Here is an 18,866-nt window from a genome sequence, read left to right as displayed (position 1 = left end):
TCGGCCACCATTGACCAGACGTTTTCAGTTGGTGATAGATCTGGAGAATGTGCTGGCCAGGGCAGCAGTCGAACATTTTATGTATCCAGAAAGGCCCGTACAGGACCTGAAACATGCAGTCGTGCATTATCCTGCTGAAATGTAGGGTTTCGCAGGGATCGAATGAAGGGTAGAGCCACGGGTCGTAACACATCTGAAATGTAACGTCCACTGTTCAAGGTGCCGTCAATGCGAACAAGAGGTGCCGAGAAGTGTAACCAATAGCACCCCATACCATCACGCCGGGTGATACGCCAGTATGGCGATGAGGAACACACGCCTCCAATTTACGTTCACCGCGATGTCGCCAAACACGGATGCGACCGTCATGATGCTGTAAACAGAACATGGATTCATCCGAAAAAATGACTTTTTGCCATTCGTGCACACAGGTTCGTCGTCGAGTACACCATCGCAGGTGCTCCTGCCTGTGATGCAGCGTCAAGGGTAATCGCAGCCATGGTCTCCGAACTGATAGTCCATGCTGCAGCAAACGTCGTCGAACTGTTTGTGCAGATGGTTGTTGTCTTGCAAACGTCCCCATCTGTTGACTCAGGGATCGAGACGTGTCTGCACGATCCGTTACAGCCATGCGGATAAGATGCCTGTCATCTCGACTGCTGGTGATACGAGGCCGTTGGGATCCAGCACGGCGTTCCGTATTACCCCCCTGAATCCACCGATTCCATATTCTGCTAACAGTCATTGGATCTCGACCAAAGCGAGCAGCAATATCACCATAAGATAAACCGCAATCGCGAGAGGCTACAATCCGACATTTATCAAAGTCGGAATCGTGATGGTATGCATTTCTCCTCCTTACACGAGGCATCACATCAACGTTTTACCAGGCAACGCCGGTCAACTGCTGTTTGTGTATGAGAAATCGGTTGGACACTTTCCTCATGTCAGCACGTTGTAGGTGTCGCCACCGGCGCCAACCTTCTGTGAATGCTCTGAAAAGCTAATCATTTGCATATCACAGCATCTTCTTCCTGTCTGTTAAATTTCGCGTCTGTAGCACGTGAACTTCATGGTGTTGCGATATTAATGGCCAGTAGTGTTTATTGGGGATGGTAATTTCGTATGACAGCAGGAGAACTCTCATGGTTGTCCCACGCAACCCGACTGCAAATTTGTTAGTTAGTTTGATGATTCGACCTGTTGTGCTTCCACTGATGAACAGCATTCCAAGTTGTGTTTCCCAACAGGATAACGCTCACTCACATACCGCTTTTGTAGCCCAACATGCTCTACAGAGTGCTGACGTGTAGCCTTGGCCTGCTCGATCATCACATCTGTCGCCAGTCGATCACATATGGGACTTCATTGGACGACAACGCCAATGTCATCCTAAACAGCATTAACTGTCACTGATCAAATGCAATAGAGAAGAAAGTCCATCCCACAAACTGACACGCGGTACCTGTACAAGACAGTGCACGTGGGTTGACATACTTGCATTCAACCTTCTGGCTGTTACACTGGTTATTAATGTACCAGTATTTCACATTTGCAGTGGCTTATCTCATTCGTACATAAACTTGTGATCTCTCAATGTTAATCACATATGTTACCTAGGTGAATGTATGCTCAAAATTTAGTACTCTATATCAATTATTTCTCGGTGTTGCGTTTCTTTTTTATCAGTTTATTATACGCGAAAGAAAAACGTAACGTTAAGAGTATCACTAACATGCAATTAACATATAGATACAGAAGTTTACATTTGCTGTAATACTTCTCTCGGATTCAAAAGTGAAATATGTTACGTTCGGCCGCGCGGAATTAGCCGAGCGGTCTGAGGCGCTGCAGTCATGGTCTGTGCGGCTGGTCCCGGCGGAGGTTCGAGTCCTCCCTCGGGCATGGGTGTGTGTGTTTGTCCTTATGATAATTTAGGTTAAGTAGTGTGTAAGCTTAGGGACTGATGACCTTAGCTGTTAAGTCCCATAAGATTTCACACACGTTTGAACATTTTTTTGTTACGTTCGGCGTTTACTGTAGGATGAGCAGTTTGAGGTTTTACACATACTTATACATACATTTCTCACATTTTTCAGTTTACCGAAGCGGAGAACTAGGATTCCATGACGTGCCTGCTGGGACAGGTAAAGAAACGTCCTTCCATAATAAAAGGGGGTAGTGTGGGATATACTGTATTTCTGCGAGCGAACGATTAATCAACATCTGAAATAGAAGCAATATTACCCAACAATGTCAGGCATTTAAAGTTTGGTAAATATGTGAACTAGAGTGAACGTGGGCGGAGAAATTATTGTTTTTCAATAGCTCACAGCAGTCACAGAAAAAAAAGAAATTATGGCATTATGTGACAACCATCATGACGTAAGATATTGTTTTTTCCTTAGTATCAGTCGCTTTTAATTACTCACTGTAATAACGTAACACACTTGTCAAACATCAGCTAAACCGTTCTGCATTCTTTTCTGCAATGTGTGGAAGATAAACGCCTCTTCACATTACCCAAAGAGATCTTGCGTCGCGGGATAGATCAGTTACCAGATCTTCCCCCACTGACGAAGTATGGGTCCTGGGGTGTCAACCACTCAGCAATACTGGCAGGTGGACTCAGATTTAGCTGACTAATACAACAAACTTGAGGAAAATATGTGTACCTTGTTTACAGTACTATTCAACAGTCTTCTATTGCTGTACAAAACAGCTTCTGAAAAGTATTTACTCAAAACGTTTATCACCATGATAGCGGTTAAAGTAAAGTAAAATACTGTAAAATTTTCTATTTTTAGGACATATATTTATACTCTTTTACTTCATCTTAAGGTGGATTTCACCCGCACTGCCGGCCGAAGTGGCCGAGCGGTTCTAGGTGCTACAGTCAGGAACCGCGCGACCGCTACGGTCGCAGGTTCGAATCCTGCCTCGGGCATGGATCTTTGTGATGTGCTTAGGTTAGTTAGGTTTAAGTAGTACTAAGTTCTAGGGGACTGATTGCCTCAGAAGTTGAGTCCCATAGTGCTCAGAGCCATTTGAACCATTTCACCCGCACTGCTGTACTCTTTCACACGAGCTCAATAGATTGCTGTGTCGCGTCCGTAGCAGGATCCTACACTTCTTTCTCGAAGACCTAATGTTTGGGTAATATCCTTCTTTTGTTTTCAAGTTTTTAATGTCAATCACTCGGAATCTTGCGGGTAATGTGTGCTGAGCACTTCTTGCCTTTGAGATCGACACCTCTTCATGTGTTCTCGGAGTCTTTTGTGGTGGCATGCTCTAATAAAATCATCTCAGGACGTAAGCCATGTCACTTTCAATAAAATACTCGAGTTTTTGACAGCTGTCTCCGCCATCCTTATTAGGAATTAAAATGCGTCACTACCGGGAATGACGCTGTGTTCCGTTTACGCAGATGCAGTGCCGCGTCTGGAAACTTCCAGACAGGGCCCAAGTGACGAATGCGTGGAAAGCAGTTTGGTTAGCTGCTAGCAGAACGGCCGAAGGCCATACCTTAAAACAGTTCTTTAAATTAGGCTGAATACCCAAACAATCTTATGGATCAGGGGCAAACCAACCTTAATTTAAAAATCGACTAGAAGGCATACAAATACCAACAACAAGAACAAATAAGAAAAGGCAGTACACCCAACGGTGCTCAGAAGTATCCGTGGGTCAGCCTGAAATTCAAACACATTTGCTTAGGTGAGACAGGCAGTGGGCCCAACCATTCTCGATCGGACAACAACCCAACCGACAGACAGTCAGTGGACCCACCGACAAGATAACTTCCCCTCCCCTCGACCAGCACACAACAGGGAGTTCAATGGAACAACGCAGGAAGTATTGGCGCCCACAACCAATTACACATTGAGATGTCAAGCTACACACCGTGATCGACAGCGACAAAACGATGAGGAAAATACACTGTCTGAATTTACGTCAACGACCAGGGCAGGTAACCGGAACGTTAACGGCCACAAGGCAGAAGATTCCGCTAATGCATTTCAATTCAAAACAACCAAGTAAGTTAAACTCCACCAGAGGGTGGTTAAAACTTGCCAACTTGGAAACACACGTTGTTGCTCGCGGGAATGTCCCAACAGCCGACAACGAAATCCAAACAACACAATGTGAACAGTCGTGACTTGCTGGTAGATTAAGTCAAAACTCAACTTTCGTGTCCAGGATCGGTGAGCCACGGACCTCGTACCAATGGGAACAGCACCACACACTCCGACCGCGCATCGACGCCGCCAGCGGCCCCGGCCAGATAACGCGCCGTGGAGATTTCCTCGCTGCTCCACGCCAACCGACCAACTCAACGCACACAGCAAAGCCGGAAACTATAAGCGCCAGGCCAAAGATAGTGCAAGGTGCGAATATCGATACGCACCCCTGCTTCCACTCGCGAAGAGAGAGGATAACAGCATAATCGTGATAACCGCGGGAGACTAAACACAGAATAGGAACCCAACGCAAAGCATGAGCCAGCCACGGCTCAGTATTCTTCTAGATACAAGGTCATGAAGATTTCACAAAATTCATCCGTAATTCAGGAAAACAAACATGGGATCCTGTTGCGATAGCACTGGCCACAGTACTCGCTTAGGTATGAAAATTAGTCATTGCGTAAGCCTTCAGAAAAATGCTTCTTCCTGACCTAAACATGGTTTCATAATAAGTTGTTTCAAAATGTGTAAGTGTTAAGATTCTATCGATAACCATGGTTTGGCGAAACTGAATACCTATCTGAGTGGCCAATCTCCCACCCCAACCTCCGCAGAACCTTTTTTTCCCGTCCCACCCCACCCCCTGCTTCCTATGTGGTCCGAGGTTTCGCCACACAGTGTCAATAATGGCTCTAAAGCGAAAAAGTATGAACCACTGCAATAGACGCTGCTATTACATCTATACAATAAGAACACTTTGCCAATCCCGGAAGTCAGTGACTTTGACTCCCGATGACAACGGCGCAATCAGCTACCGAAACAATGAATATACTCGAAGTGACGTGGCTTGAAAATCAAGAAAACATTTTCGAAGTCTCTTCGTGCAGATATACTTCCCGTTTACTCCTGTGCCCTATGGTGTGGTCATGTCTCGCACAGGCCAACACATGTACCATCATGAGGTTTTAGAGCATATACTTTTAAGGAATTATTATAACTCTTCATCAAATCTCCACTGTGCCGATATAAGATATTTGTCGTCAGCATAACATTTAATTATATCATTACTGTAGGAAGTGCTGTGACAGCTGTTTGGCAAGACAGGACCTGTTCTCATAATCGCTCTCCACACTTACTTCGACAGGTGGATTGGAAGGAGTTCGGAATTTCAGTTAGCGGTAATAGATTAACTAAATAGCGTCACTTCAAACATATTACTGCCATTATGATAAATGTCGCACTACAATATACAATGAAGAGCTAAAAAAATTGGTGCACCTGATTTATATCGTGTAGGTCCCCGCGAGCACGCAGAAGTGCCGCAACACGATGTTTCATGAACTCGAATAATGTCTGAAATAGTGCTGGAGGGAACTTATACCATGGCTCCTGCAGGGCTGTCCATAAATCCGTAAGAGTACGACGGGATGGAAATCTCTTCTGAAGAGCATGTTGCAAGGCATCCCAGATACTCTCAATCATATTTATATCTGGGGAGTTTGGTGGACAGTGGAAGTGTTTAAACTCAGTAGACTGTTCCTGGAGCCACTCTGTAGCAATTATGGATGTATGGGGTGTCCCATTGTCCTGATGCAATTGTCCAAGTCCCTCGGAATTCATAATGGACATGAATGGATCCAAATGATCAGACAGGATGCTTACAAACTTGTCACCTGTAAGAGTCGTATACAGACGTATTAGGGGTCCCATATCACACGAACTGCACACCTCATGTTGTGGTTGGCAGGAGAGCCAACACCGTGTTACTAGAGGAGGCCGAAATGCACGCGTTTTAGCTCACGCAGGCTGGCGTGAGGTCTGGAACAGGACAAGGAAATTAGAATTTAGAAAAACGGACGTAGCTGGTGGAATACTTAACTTTAATCCATTAATGATGAACGTCGCTCTTGGCGGTACATGATTCACAACATCAATGGTAACTGAATATGGCGCCTTGCGAGGTCGTAGCAAATGACGTAGCTGAAGGCTATGCTAAACTATCGTCTCGGCAAATGAAAGCGTATTTAGTCAGTGAACCATCGCTAGCAAACTCGGTTGTACAACTGGGGCGAGTGTTAGGAAGTCTCTCTAGACCTGCCATGTGGCGGCGCTCGGTCTGCATTCACTGATAGTGGCGGTACGCGGGTCCGACGTATACTAACGGACCGCGGCCGATTTAAAGGCTACCACCTAGGAAGTGTGGTGTCTGGCGGAGACACCACACCCCACGCACTATTACAGAGCCTCCACCAGCTTGAACAGTTCATAGATTGATAAGGTTGTCTCCATACCCGTACACGTCCTCCCGCTCGATACAATTTGAAACGAGACTCGTCCGACGAGGCAACAAGTTTCCAGTCATCAACAGTCCAATGTCGGTGTTGACGCGCTCACGCAAGGCGTAAAGCTTTGTGTCGCGCAGTCATCAAGTGTGCACGGATGGGCCTTAGGCTCCGTAAGCCTATATAGATGATGTTTCGTTGAATGATTCGCACGCTGACACTTGTTAAAGGCCATGCACTGAAATATGCAAGAATTTGCGGAAGGGTTACACTTCTGTCACGATGAACGATTCTCTTCAGTCGCCGTTCGTCCCGTTCTTGCGGGATCTTTTTTCCGGCCGCAACAGTGTCGGAGATTTGATGTTTTACCGTATTCCTGATATTCATGGTACTCTCGTGAAATGGTCGTACGGGAAAATCCCCACTTCATCGCTACCTCGGAGATGCTGTGTCCTATCGCTCGTGCGCCTTCTACAACATCACGTTCAAACTCACTTAAATCTTGATAACCTGCCATTGTATCCTGCAGTAGCCCATATAATAACTGCACCAGACACTTGTTGTCTTATATATCCGTTGCCGATCTCAGCGCCGTATTCTGCCTGTTTACACATCTCTGTATTTGAATACGCATGCCTATACTAGTTTCTTCGGCGCTACATGGTATGTCGCACATGGATCGTGAGAATGAGATGAAAATTTATAGGCGTAGATATTCGCACTCATAATAGGAGAATTTTTCGATAATATTTACACTTAGTCCTTTCCGCCATGCAAGGTTGGACTGGGAAATGGTTTGCATCATAATCAAGCTGATTACTACTATCGTTTAAAAACCCCCGAAGTGACGTCGATAAAGCTAGACAAGTAATTTAATGTGAAACACCTGGAGTAGCAAATGTTGGTAAATACTCCAAAAATGGATGACAAATACTGAGCATGTCACCAGATGACGAACCCCGCAGAACGTGCAGCGGTTGGGCTTGGGCGTGAAGGGATGATCGAGCGATGCAATACGAACAAACGGTGCAAATTGTGAACACCATTTGTAAATCCGATTTATTATAAACGTAGAAGCTACAAAATTAATGTCCTCGCTGTAACCCATTAAATGCTGCTATTATTTTGTCTTTCTTTTCGTTGATCTCTTTTTTTGTTTACAGACGTTATTTACTAAAGGAAAAGGAGGTCATTTACTAGTAACGATGCAATTCGGGACCTTACACTCATTTACTTGACGAGCAATACGGTAGATTTATGTTGTACTGTGCTTTCCAGTAAACCAGTGAGGATTGCGAGACCGGCAAGTAAAAATATAAATCTTATCTCAATATAATTCGTAATTGTCTACCGCAGTAAAAAATAGCTTGCCACACCCAAGACTCGAAGCCCGAGTCCCTCTCACTAAACTCGAGCGTCTGGGCTCAGAAACACACCGACGTGAATACTTGGTTTGGTATAACCAGGTGCAACAGATGGATAGGTTCAGTTGCTTTTGGAATATGGACCGAAATTTGTGACGCCATGTCTTTTATATTAAATCACTTGTGTCAACATCATCTACGTCGCTTCGGATGTTTGTAAACGTTAAACAGATCACCATGTATAAACAGATGCAGATGTACACAGCAAATATCGGTTGAAAAGGAGTATTATGTTAATGTACAGATCACTGTGCGTAGCAGGTAATGTACGCACTTTTAAGATCATCTAATATCAGTTACCAGCATTTAACTCAATGGTTACCAAACGGTTTGGACCTCGTGGCTGCGTCAGTTAACTCTTTTACGCGACACACCGAGATAACACACATGACATTTAGTAAGTAAAGAAAGCACCAGGCTTCTGCTATCACTAACCCTGTCTAGCTGTATTTAACGACAAGTCTTTTCAGTTGGGAAATGCACTGAACGTAGCACAAATGCGAGCCATTGATGCGCTGTCTACAAAGCACGCCTTGGAAGCTATTCTCAGACAGCTGAAGGAAACGCTGTGGTAGGTCAACTTGCTTTGCCTTTTATCTTAATGTTGGTACTAACATATTAACCTTCGCTTTACAGTTAGATGTGCCAGCAACATGCACAGCTGTACAATGCGTGTTACAGAGAAGTTCCATCGTTGTCGCAGTTAATGGACGACACTCTATGAATAATTATAGTTCATGCATCGACAAAGACGGGAACGTGTTCCCCCACTTGTGCGGGAGATAACTCACTTTAACGAGACGCGGTGTTAATACAGTGCCGACAGCATGTTGGCGTGGCATCCCCTTTGGCACATCCATCTCTGCTAGAACGTAAAGAGGAACGGCCGCGGACACCGTCGGGGAACAACATCCCAAGCGAGACGTAAACGCAGATTGCAGAAACGTTGATTAACGGCGTGAGGAGTGGCGTCACGGCGTCGACGTTGATTTTAATACCCTGTTCTCAAAAGTGCTCTGGGTTGTCATAAATCCCTTCGTAGTACCTTCTAGGAAAGACGACGTGTAAGGAATGTTTGTTTCTGTGCAGATCAAAGGCCCGGCTTTATGGGACTAAGACCATAGAGAGCGACTGAGTCTCCCACTTGCTAAGGACGTTGAAAATAATGTCCGTCGAATTCTGAACCGTTTCTAGTAGCAAAATCTGTTCGTAACATTTGATGACGAAGCTGTGTCGGAACAAGGGAATTGTAAAAAGACACGGTCTTACGATGACCATGTTTCAGAAAATGATTAAACGATACATGAGCATAGTCAGTAATTAGAAGCAACTGTTCTTTGACACGAAGTCATAACAAACATATCAAGACGAATCTTAAGGTAGCCATCTCCGAATAAGTATTTGAAGTCACCGAATGCCTTTATTGATTTTTAGTAGAGGATGTAACAAGAATGAAAAGCGTTCACACACGTTTTTCATTTTCACAGCTAAATTTTCACCTTCCATGTAAAACGCAGATAGGACCTGATACATCCAAGTTTCTGGCAAGATTGAAACGCAGAATGGAACAAATACCCGCGTCAGTCTCTCTGTAATAGGAAGGATGGCCCAAAAAAGAAAACTAACAAGGGAACCTCCCCATCGCACCCCCCTCAGATTTAGTTATAATTTGTCACAGTGGATAGGCCTTGAAAAACTGAACGCAGATCAGTCGAGAAAACAGGAAGAAGTTGTGTGGAACTATGAAAAAATAAGCAAAGTATACAAACTGAGTAGTCCATGGGCAAGATAGGCAAGATCAGGGAGGATGCGGACACAGGAGCTCCGTGGTCCTGTGGTTAGCGTGAGCAGCTGCGGAACAGGAGGTCCTTCGTTCAAGTCTTCCCTCCGCTAAAAGGTTTAAAATTTTATTTTCAGACAATTATCAAAGTTGAGGCACTCACACATAATCAACTTCGCTCTCCAAAATCCCAGGACATGTTCAGATTTGCTTGGACATATGCAGGATTTGACGGCCTACACACGGAAAAATTTGAAAACGTTAAAAACATATGTTTTGACAGAGCACAGAGAAAACTGTGCAACTGTGAAACTGTTGCATTCATTTGTTGCAGTTTATGTGACACAATCTTATATTTTCATCACTTTCTTGGGAGTGATTATTACATCCACAAGAAAACCTAAATTGGGCAAGGTAGAAGAATCTTTTTACCCATTCGCCAAGTGTGCAGGTTAGGTGGGTCGACAACATATTCCTGTCATGTTACGCACTTGCCGTCACCAGTGTCGTGTAGAATATATCAGACGTGTTTTCCTGGATCAAATGTTTTCGGTTCCCACTGCAGAGGCACGTCCTTTCGTCTACTAATCGCACGGTTCTGCGGTGCGGTCGCAAAACACAGACACTAAACTTATTACAGTGAACAGAGACGTCAATGAACTGCAAAAATTGAGTACGTAAACTTTTCGCTCGAGGGTAGACTTGAACCAAGGCCCTCACGCTCCGCAGCTGCTCACGCTAACCCCAGAACCACGGCGCTCCTGTGCCCATGTTATTCTTGATGTTGTCTATGTTGCCCATGCACTACTCAGTTTGTATATTTTGCTTATTTTTTCATAGTTCCACACAACTTCTTCCTGTTTTCTCGACTGATCTGTGTTCAGTTCTTCAAGGCCTATCCACTGTGCGAAATTATAACTAAATCAGAGGGGGGTGCGATGGGGAGGTTCGCTTGTAAGCATAACTTGTGTTGTGAATCTTGTCTTTATTTTAAGAGAATACAATCAAGTTTATTAAACAACTACTGGAAAAACACCTCGAGGTGGTATTGTCTACTAAGAAACAGAATAAATTACAGTCATGAAACGGTATCAGATTGATTAATGGCAAACGGATTAAATACAGGGTGTCCCACTCAAACATCCCTGATATTAAAGACCCAGGAAAAAAAACCACAGTAGATACGACAATGGCATTGCACCTCATTGTAGAGCATCTCAAAGAATTTATTTATTTATCGTCAATAATAAGAATATCGAGTGTATATTCAATTTCTTTCCAAGTTCTTTGTAACATTTCCTCTGTTATTGTTGCAATCGTATTAGTGATACGATGTCGCAATGTAGGAATATGGTCCACTTTGGTCGCATACACGCGGTCCTTCACGAATCCTCACATGAAGGAATCAAGTGGCGTAATGACGGGTGAACTTGGTGGCCAGGCAATGGGTCCTTCGCGTCCGATACAACGACTGGGAAATTTCCTATCCAGGAACTTGCGAACAGCCGTTGACCGATGCGGCGCAGCCCCATCTTGTTGAGAAATGATGTTGGGTTGCAAGTCTTGTATCTGTGGGTAAACAAATTGCTCCAACATGTCCAGATACACTGCACCATTCACTGCTTGTTCCACAAAGAAGAACGGTCCAACAATCCTGTCCTGCATTAGCCCGCACCAGACGTTTAGTTTAGGGCTATCACGAACATGTTCAATGACAACGTGCAGACTTTGCGAACTCCAAATCTGAACATTATGCCTATTAACCCTTCCTGATAGATGAAAGGTTGTCTCATCTGAGAATAAACATATTTCCAGGAAGCTGGAATCCATATCAGTACGCTGCAGCATATTTACAGCAAATTGTTGTCGCTGTGGTTTGTCGTTCGGCGTCAGATATTGCAGAATTTGCACTTTATAAGCACACATACGAAGACGCTGGTGTACTACACGATGCAATGTTGATCGAGGTACATCAAGTGGCCTAGATGCTTGACGAATTGAGTTACGTAGGCTTCTGAGAAACGTTTGTCTGATGCCCTCTGTCCTCCACTGTCCATTCTGAAACTCCATAATGTGCACGGCCAGAATGTTTCAGAACACTTCCTGTTGCCAGAAATTTCCTATACCATCCCTTAATTAATTTCACATTAGGTGGATCACATTCATACAAATGATGAAAATTTTTTTGCACAGTAATAGGTGATTTTGTTTGTGCAAAACACACTACTGCTTGTGCGCACTGCTGTGGAGTTGCCATTTTCACTTCATGCGACCGTGCTTCACCCTCGTGACGATACTTAGCACTTCTGACGAGGGAATATAAATTCTTTGTGATGCTGCAGAATGTGCTGCATTTTCCACTGTCGTATCTACTTTGGTTTTTCTCTCCTGGGTCCTTGAAGTCAGGGAGGTTTGAGTGAGACAACCCGTACAATAATAGAAACTATTCCACAACGATAAAAAGAGCTAAAAACTCTTCTCGAAAGAAATTTTAACGTTTACAATCCAAAATAGAAGTATACTCCGCAAATAAACACTATATAAGTAAATTACTATACCACCTGATAGGGGGGGTGTGCAGGGCAGGTAGGTAACAGAAAGAACTATGAAAAATTAATGTTAAATATTGCGCCCCCAATGGTACAAATATTCGGTCAGAACCTTTACGAAATTAGCAGATCTTAAATCTTCTAGTGTTTGACCAGTTCAAGAAACAACAGTGTACACAAGGGTTACGATCAATAACCACATTTACGTAAATAATCTAGTAATTACTGAATTAGCAAATCAGCCAAATAACACTTCAAAAATTTACGTGCGATAGAAATACAAAAAATTAAATGGAGAGACGCAGTAGCAGCTCAGTAACGAAGAAAAATAAATACATCGACTGTTTTTCAGTCGTCTGGCGTCCAACCAATATGATCACGAGTCCTGGGGAGGCGTTACTGGCTATGTCGTGCTGTTAGCAAAGGCACTTCCTTCGGTCGTCTGCTGCATGGCATAGCCCATTGACGTCAAATTTCGCTGCACTGTTCTTGCGGATACATTCTTCGTAAGTCCCATAGCGATTTCGGCGGTTACTTCACTCAGTGTTGTTTGTCTGTTCGCACGGAAAACTCAACGCAGATGCCGCTGCTCTCGGTCGTTAAGTGAAGTCCGTTGGCCTCTGAGTTGTCCGTGGTGAGGGGTAATGCCTGAAATTTAGTATTTTAGAAACGCACTTTACGCTGCAGGTGTGACAATTCCCTAACGATTTCCGAAATGAACTGCCCTATGCTTCAACTATAAGCTCACATTGTCGTGTGGCCACAATCAAATGGGAAACCTTTTCGGGTGAATCACCCGAGTACTAGTGACAGCTGTGCCAATGGGCTGCCCTTTTACACCTCATGTATGTGATACTACCGGCGCCTGTATACTTCCGTATCGCTATCCCACAACTTTTGTCGCCTCGTGCAGATCTTTTGCTTGCTTTGGTATGAAAGTATTTGCATCATTTATAAGACAATTCATTGCAACAAATTCTGATGGCTTCACAAAAATCGCGTAAAAGCTTTGTCTGCCACGTTATTTAAAACTTAGAAAGATGTTACCAATTTATGGATACTTTATTTTAGTCGACGGGAAAATACATTCAACAAATATACAGGGTGTTACAAAAAAGGTACGGCCAAACTTTCAAGAAACATTCCTCACACACAAAGAAAGAAAATATGTTATGTGGACATGTGTCCGGAAACGCTTACTTTCCATGTTAGAGTTCATTTTATTATTTCTCTTCAAATCACATTAATCATGGAATGGAAACACACAGCAACAGAACGTACCAGCGAGACTTCAAACACTTCGTTACAGGAAATGTTCAAAATGTCCTCCGTTAGCGAGGATACATGCATCCACCCTCCGTCGCATGGAATCCCTGATGAGCTGATGCAGCCCTGGATAATGGCGTATTGTATCAGAGCCGTCCACAACACGAGCACGAAGAGTCTCTACATTTGGTACTGGGGTTGCGTAGACAAGAGCTTTCAAATGCCCCCATAAATGAAAGTCAAGAGGGTTGAGGTCAGGAGAGCGTGGAGGCCGTGGAATTGGTCCGCCTCTATCAATCCATCGGTCACCGAATCTGTTGTTGAGAAGCGTACACTTCGCCTGAAATGTGCAGGAGCTGCATCGTGCATGAACCACATGTTGTGTCGTACTTGTAAAGGGACATGTTCTAGCAGCACAGGTAGAGTATCCCGTATGAAATCATGATAACGTGCTCCATTGAGAGTAGGTGGAAGAACATGGGGCCCAATCAAGACATCACCAACAATGCCTTCCCAAACGTTCACAGAAAATCTGTGTTGATGATGTGATTGCACAATTGCGTGCGTATTCTCGTCAGCTACACATGTTGATTGTGAAACTTTACAATTTGATCACGTTGGAATGAAGCCTCGTCCGCAAAGAGAACATTTGCACTGAAATGAGGATTGACACATTGTCGGATGAACCATTTGCAGAACTGTACCCGTGGAGGCCAATCTACTGCTGATAGTGCCTGCACACGCTGTACATGGTACGGAAACAACTGGTTCTCCCGTATCGCTGTCCATACAGTGACGTGGTCAACGTTACATTGTACAGCTGCAACTTCTCTGACGCTGACATTAGGGTTATCGTCAACTGCACGAAGAATTGCCTCGTCCTTTGCAGGTGTCCTCGTCGTTCTAAGTCTTCCCCAGTCACGGGTCATAGGTTGGAATGTTCCGTGCTCCCCAAGACGCCGATCAATTGCTTCGAACGTCTTCCTGTCAGGACACCTTCGTTCAGGAAATCTGTCTCGATACAAACGTACCGCGCCACGGCTATTGCCCCGTGCTAATCCATACATCAAATGGGCATCTGCCAACTCCGCATTTGTAAACATTGCACTGACTGCAAAACCACGTTCGTCATGAACACTAACCTGTTGATGCTATGTACTGATGTACTTGATGCTAGTACTGTAGAGCAATGAGTCGCATGTCAACACAAGCACCGAAGTCAACGTTACCTTCCTTCAACTGGGCCAACTGGCGGTGAATCGAGGATGTACAGTACATACTGACGAAACTAAAATGAGCTCTAACATGGAAATTAAGCGTTTCCGGACACATGTCCACATAACATCTTTTCTTTATTTGTGTGTGAGGAATGTTTCCTGAAAGTTTGGCCGTACCTTTTTGTAACACCCTGTATAACCATATGATAACAAGAGATTCTACTTAATACCATTTATTATGTACAATACTGGATTCATTATTTACAAATAATCAGAGCAATCAATATTGACAATATTACGCACCAGTTATTAAATGTCTGATATAATTCGCAGAAATATAGGGTCAAGCCATGTTGGGGAACTGTGTGGATTGGAGAGGTTATTTCAGAGCAAAGGCGTTAGAATTGCACTGAAGACGGATTGCAAACTGGAGCAGAATCTAATGCATAAGACTGGCATAGTGTAGAAGTAGATAGAGGAAATGGGAGGTTTTGAAATAATGTGTAGGAACTGTGAAATGAAGTATGTGAGGCGAACGGGAAGAAGCTTTAGAATCAAGTTTAAAGCGAATAATTACAAAGGGCCTGGCTCATAAGCAGTGACTGAGCACCTCAATAATGAGTAGTCTTCCCTGTGTAGCATCACAGACAGCATGTGTATATTTCACTTTGGAGAAAAAGGATAGTAGCTGTAAAATTTAGCGTAATGTGAGATTTTGTAGGCTCTAAGAGAGGAATACGTCAGAGTATTAAACGAGAAAACAGAAGTGTCCAAGGGGCATTTCCAGCCGGCTTCAGTGATGTCCTCCTGGACGGACAGCCACCAACTTATTCTACTTGGCAGCATTAGATTTTAATATATTTTGTTGGTCATTTTATATGGATTCACATACTGAGGCATAATCATAGCATTGGATTTTAGGATTTGCAAGGATTTGATATTTTGTTCGAAGATTTTACTGTAGATTATAGCATCTTTGGGGCTGTGATATCTGCCTACATTGTACTACTGCCATCGGTATGATGGCTTTGATTAAAATTAAGAATGAATTTCTAAGATGATAAGATATATAAGAGAGGTCAATCACATACGTAAATTTCCAATTTTTGAAGTGTTTTGCATAATAGCTCGAGATTTTAAAAATAATCTGCTATTGCCACAAAGACCAGAACACAATGTCGGCTGCTTGAACACCGTACGTGCCACCATATCCTTGCAACTTCGGAATTTCTTTTGCTGAATTTTTATTTGTCCTTCGGCGCCGCTGCCCTGTACATTCATCTTACTGCACAGTGATGAAATCAAATTAAAAAGGATATTAATAAAAGTATTATATGAGAATTTCACCATTAATTTATAAGGATTACAACCGATTTCAAACATATGACCCATATTGCACAAGACATCAATAATATTTTGACTACAAATACTTAAGTAAAATTTGTTTACCACTGAGAGAAAAAGTAAAATAAAATTATTCTAAAGGTTCAAAAACATAAATCTGAATTTAAATTTTTGAACTACTTTATTGAAGTATATTTCATTACGTATCGATAAACGCTTTGCATTATACACGAATCGACTGAATATAACAGAGGACGGAATTTTCAGATTTTAGTTTAGATTAATTCAGAATTTAGTTTACAGATCCTCCCTGGCTGTCGTTTACCTGATGCATTAAAAAATTCAAATAGTTAACATATCATGTTACTGGTATGACGTAGTTTCAAATATCAGTGTCAATTAAGCTGAAGCAGAGCAAGTGTTGTGGGAAAATGCTATTGTTATATCTCATATGAATGAATGATTTGATGATTTGTCAGTGGCCTGCTGGGCTGTACGAGCCGGGCCATAGTGGAGTGTTTGGTTGGATTGAAGCACAATATCGACGACTGTGTTTATTTGTCTTCGCTCTGTTTTCCTTCCAGGTAAATTTAATAACGAATGCACTGTAGCAGATGTGTAAACAGTACCTTCATATCAAGAGGCGTAACAGTTGTTGTAGCCTCCCTTGCTACATTATGCACTATTCCCTTGTTGTGAATTATTAAAAATGGCTTCATGCACATGAAACAAAAGTGATTATTACTTCATGCCATTTAACTTTAATTAGACTATAGACAGTATTACTTTTATTTTAAAGAATCTGTTGTTGTGCATGAAACATCGGCTAGGATTTACAGGGAGGTAGACGAAAAATGTCTCGAACTATGTAACTGTGGACACTTTTCGAAGGCGTGCAATGCAAGAGGTGAGGCCAGAACGTCTGAGCCGTCCAGTTCCCACCACAAAGAAAAAGACTCACATAAAATTAATTTCTTAATTTTAGTCACAGTTTTGAATTGCTTGAAAACATTTAAATTTACTGATAGGAAACATAGTATTGACCACAAATTTAATTGAAATATCAAATAAAGAACTTATTTTATGTAATAAGACTAATTTTCTACACCCACCGGACACCACTGTTAGCTTGTCTATATGTAGGAGCATCAATTGACGGGGCAAAAGCAATATTCGCATTCACAATGTAATTAATGTAAGGTACGAGAAATGGCCAGAAAGTTCTGGATCATTTAAGCTGCAACCACTTGGAGAATTGGTGCCAGGTTAGGTCTTCCTGCCTGTGCTCCAAGAGATCATGCCTTCCCATTGGTTTAAGGAAGCAACAACAGTTCCACCTCCAGCCCTGCTATACAGGCTACAGGGACCTCCTTGTACATGTGAGAACACACCACTGTGTGGCGCCGAAGTTAACAAAAGCATGGAGATGACGCTCTCCCGGTCGCAGGTTCGAATCCTGCCTCGGGCATGGATGGGTGTGATGTCCTTAGGCTAGTTAGGTTTTATTATTTCTAAGTTCTAGGGGACTGATGGCCTCAGAAGTGAAGTCGCATAGTGCTCAGAGCGATTTGAACCATTTGACGCTCTCCATTCCCCAGATCCAGGGCGTCTTAACCGGGTGGGTAGTAGTAATAGTGAGGAAGTTACTACCATTTCCAGATGCCAGTGTTGCTTAGCAGCCTTGTATGAAGGCATTGCAGTTTAATTGGCATGATTCATGATAGAACACTGGCAGGAACTACGTTGGTTGCGACAGTGCAGTAATACTGTTCACACCGCAAGTATGCAGCATAGCGGCTCCACTGACAGAAATACGACAAGCTTCGTCTTGCTGCGCTTGCCTTTGTAATCATATTTCGGAACTCATCCTCCATTTTCAGTAATTTCTCTCTTTCTCTTACTTTTTTGTTTCTTTCTCTCTTTCTCTATTGCTCTCTCTTTCTCTCTCTCTCTCTATTGCTCTCTCTCTCTCCCTCTCTCTCTCTCTCTCTCTCTCTCTCTCTCTCTCTCTCTCTCTCTCTATTGCTCTCTCTCACTTCCTATCTCTTTCTCCCTCTCTCTCTTTCTCTTCTCTCTCTCTGTCTCTCTCTCTCTCTCTCTCTCTCTGTCTCTCTCTCTGTCTCTCTCTCTGTCTCTCTCTCTCTCTCTCTCACTGTCACTAGGGCCATGACGCATTATTGTTTTGTTTTCATTACATCCTGAGGCATCCACTGTTTCATTACTTGTCCTACAGCAAGTGGCACATTGCCTAGTCACTGGAGAACTATTTTTGAACTTCATAAAATGTTATGCCCTGTCTACCTCCAGTATCTGTCTTATTTTTCATATATTCAGAGACAATTTCAGTTGTTGGTTATTACTGATGTGTAGCTTTCTCACTGTCTCTTCTTTTCTTTATGTCATTAGTTTGGCTAACGAAACGGAGTAGCAGAGGAAAGTTAATGTCTCCACAGGCCGGCGACACATGATTAGCAGGTGCGTGCAATTTTATTCAATGTCGCTACAGATATGTTGACGGATGAGGTGCCGTATCTACTAGAGTTGGTGCAAGTACTTAAAGGAAATGGGAAACAGCGTGAAAGAAAACTGATCGCACAGCCCGTCCACATGAGACCTCCTTGATTTCCAAACGCAGTTAAAAAATTTTTAAAAATCAGACAAACTAAATCTGAGACATAAATATTTGCAGTTTGTGGCATCATATAAAGAAACTCAAAAAGTATTGTACAAGAAAATAATATTCTAAACCATCTTACTGTTGCAGCCACATGTAGTAAGCGTTGCTTCATGCAGTGGAGAATGGCAAAACAGAGGCAGCCG

Source organism: Schistocerca piceifrons, chromosome 2 (assembly GCF_021461385.2).
Source record: "Schistocerca piceifrons isolate TAMUIC-IGC-003096 chromosome 2, iqSchPice1.1, whole genome shotgun sequence".
Classification (NCBI taxonomy): Eukaryota; Metazoa; Arthropoda; class Insecta; order Orthoptera; family Acrididae; genus Schistocerca; species Schistocerca piceifrons.
The sequence above is the reverse complement of the archived record's forward strand: the minus strand, read 5'-3'. Positions refer to the sequence as shown.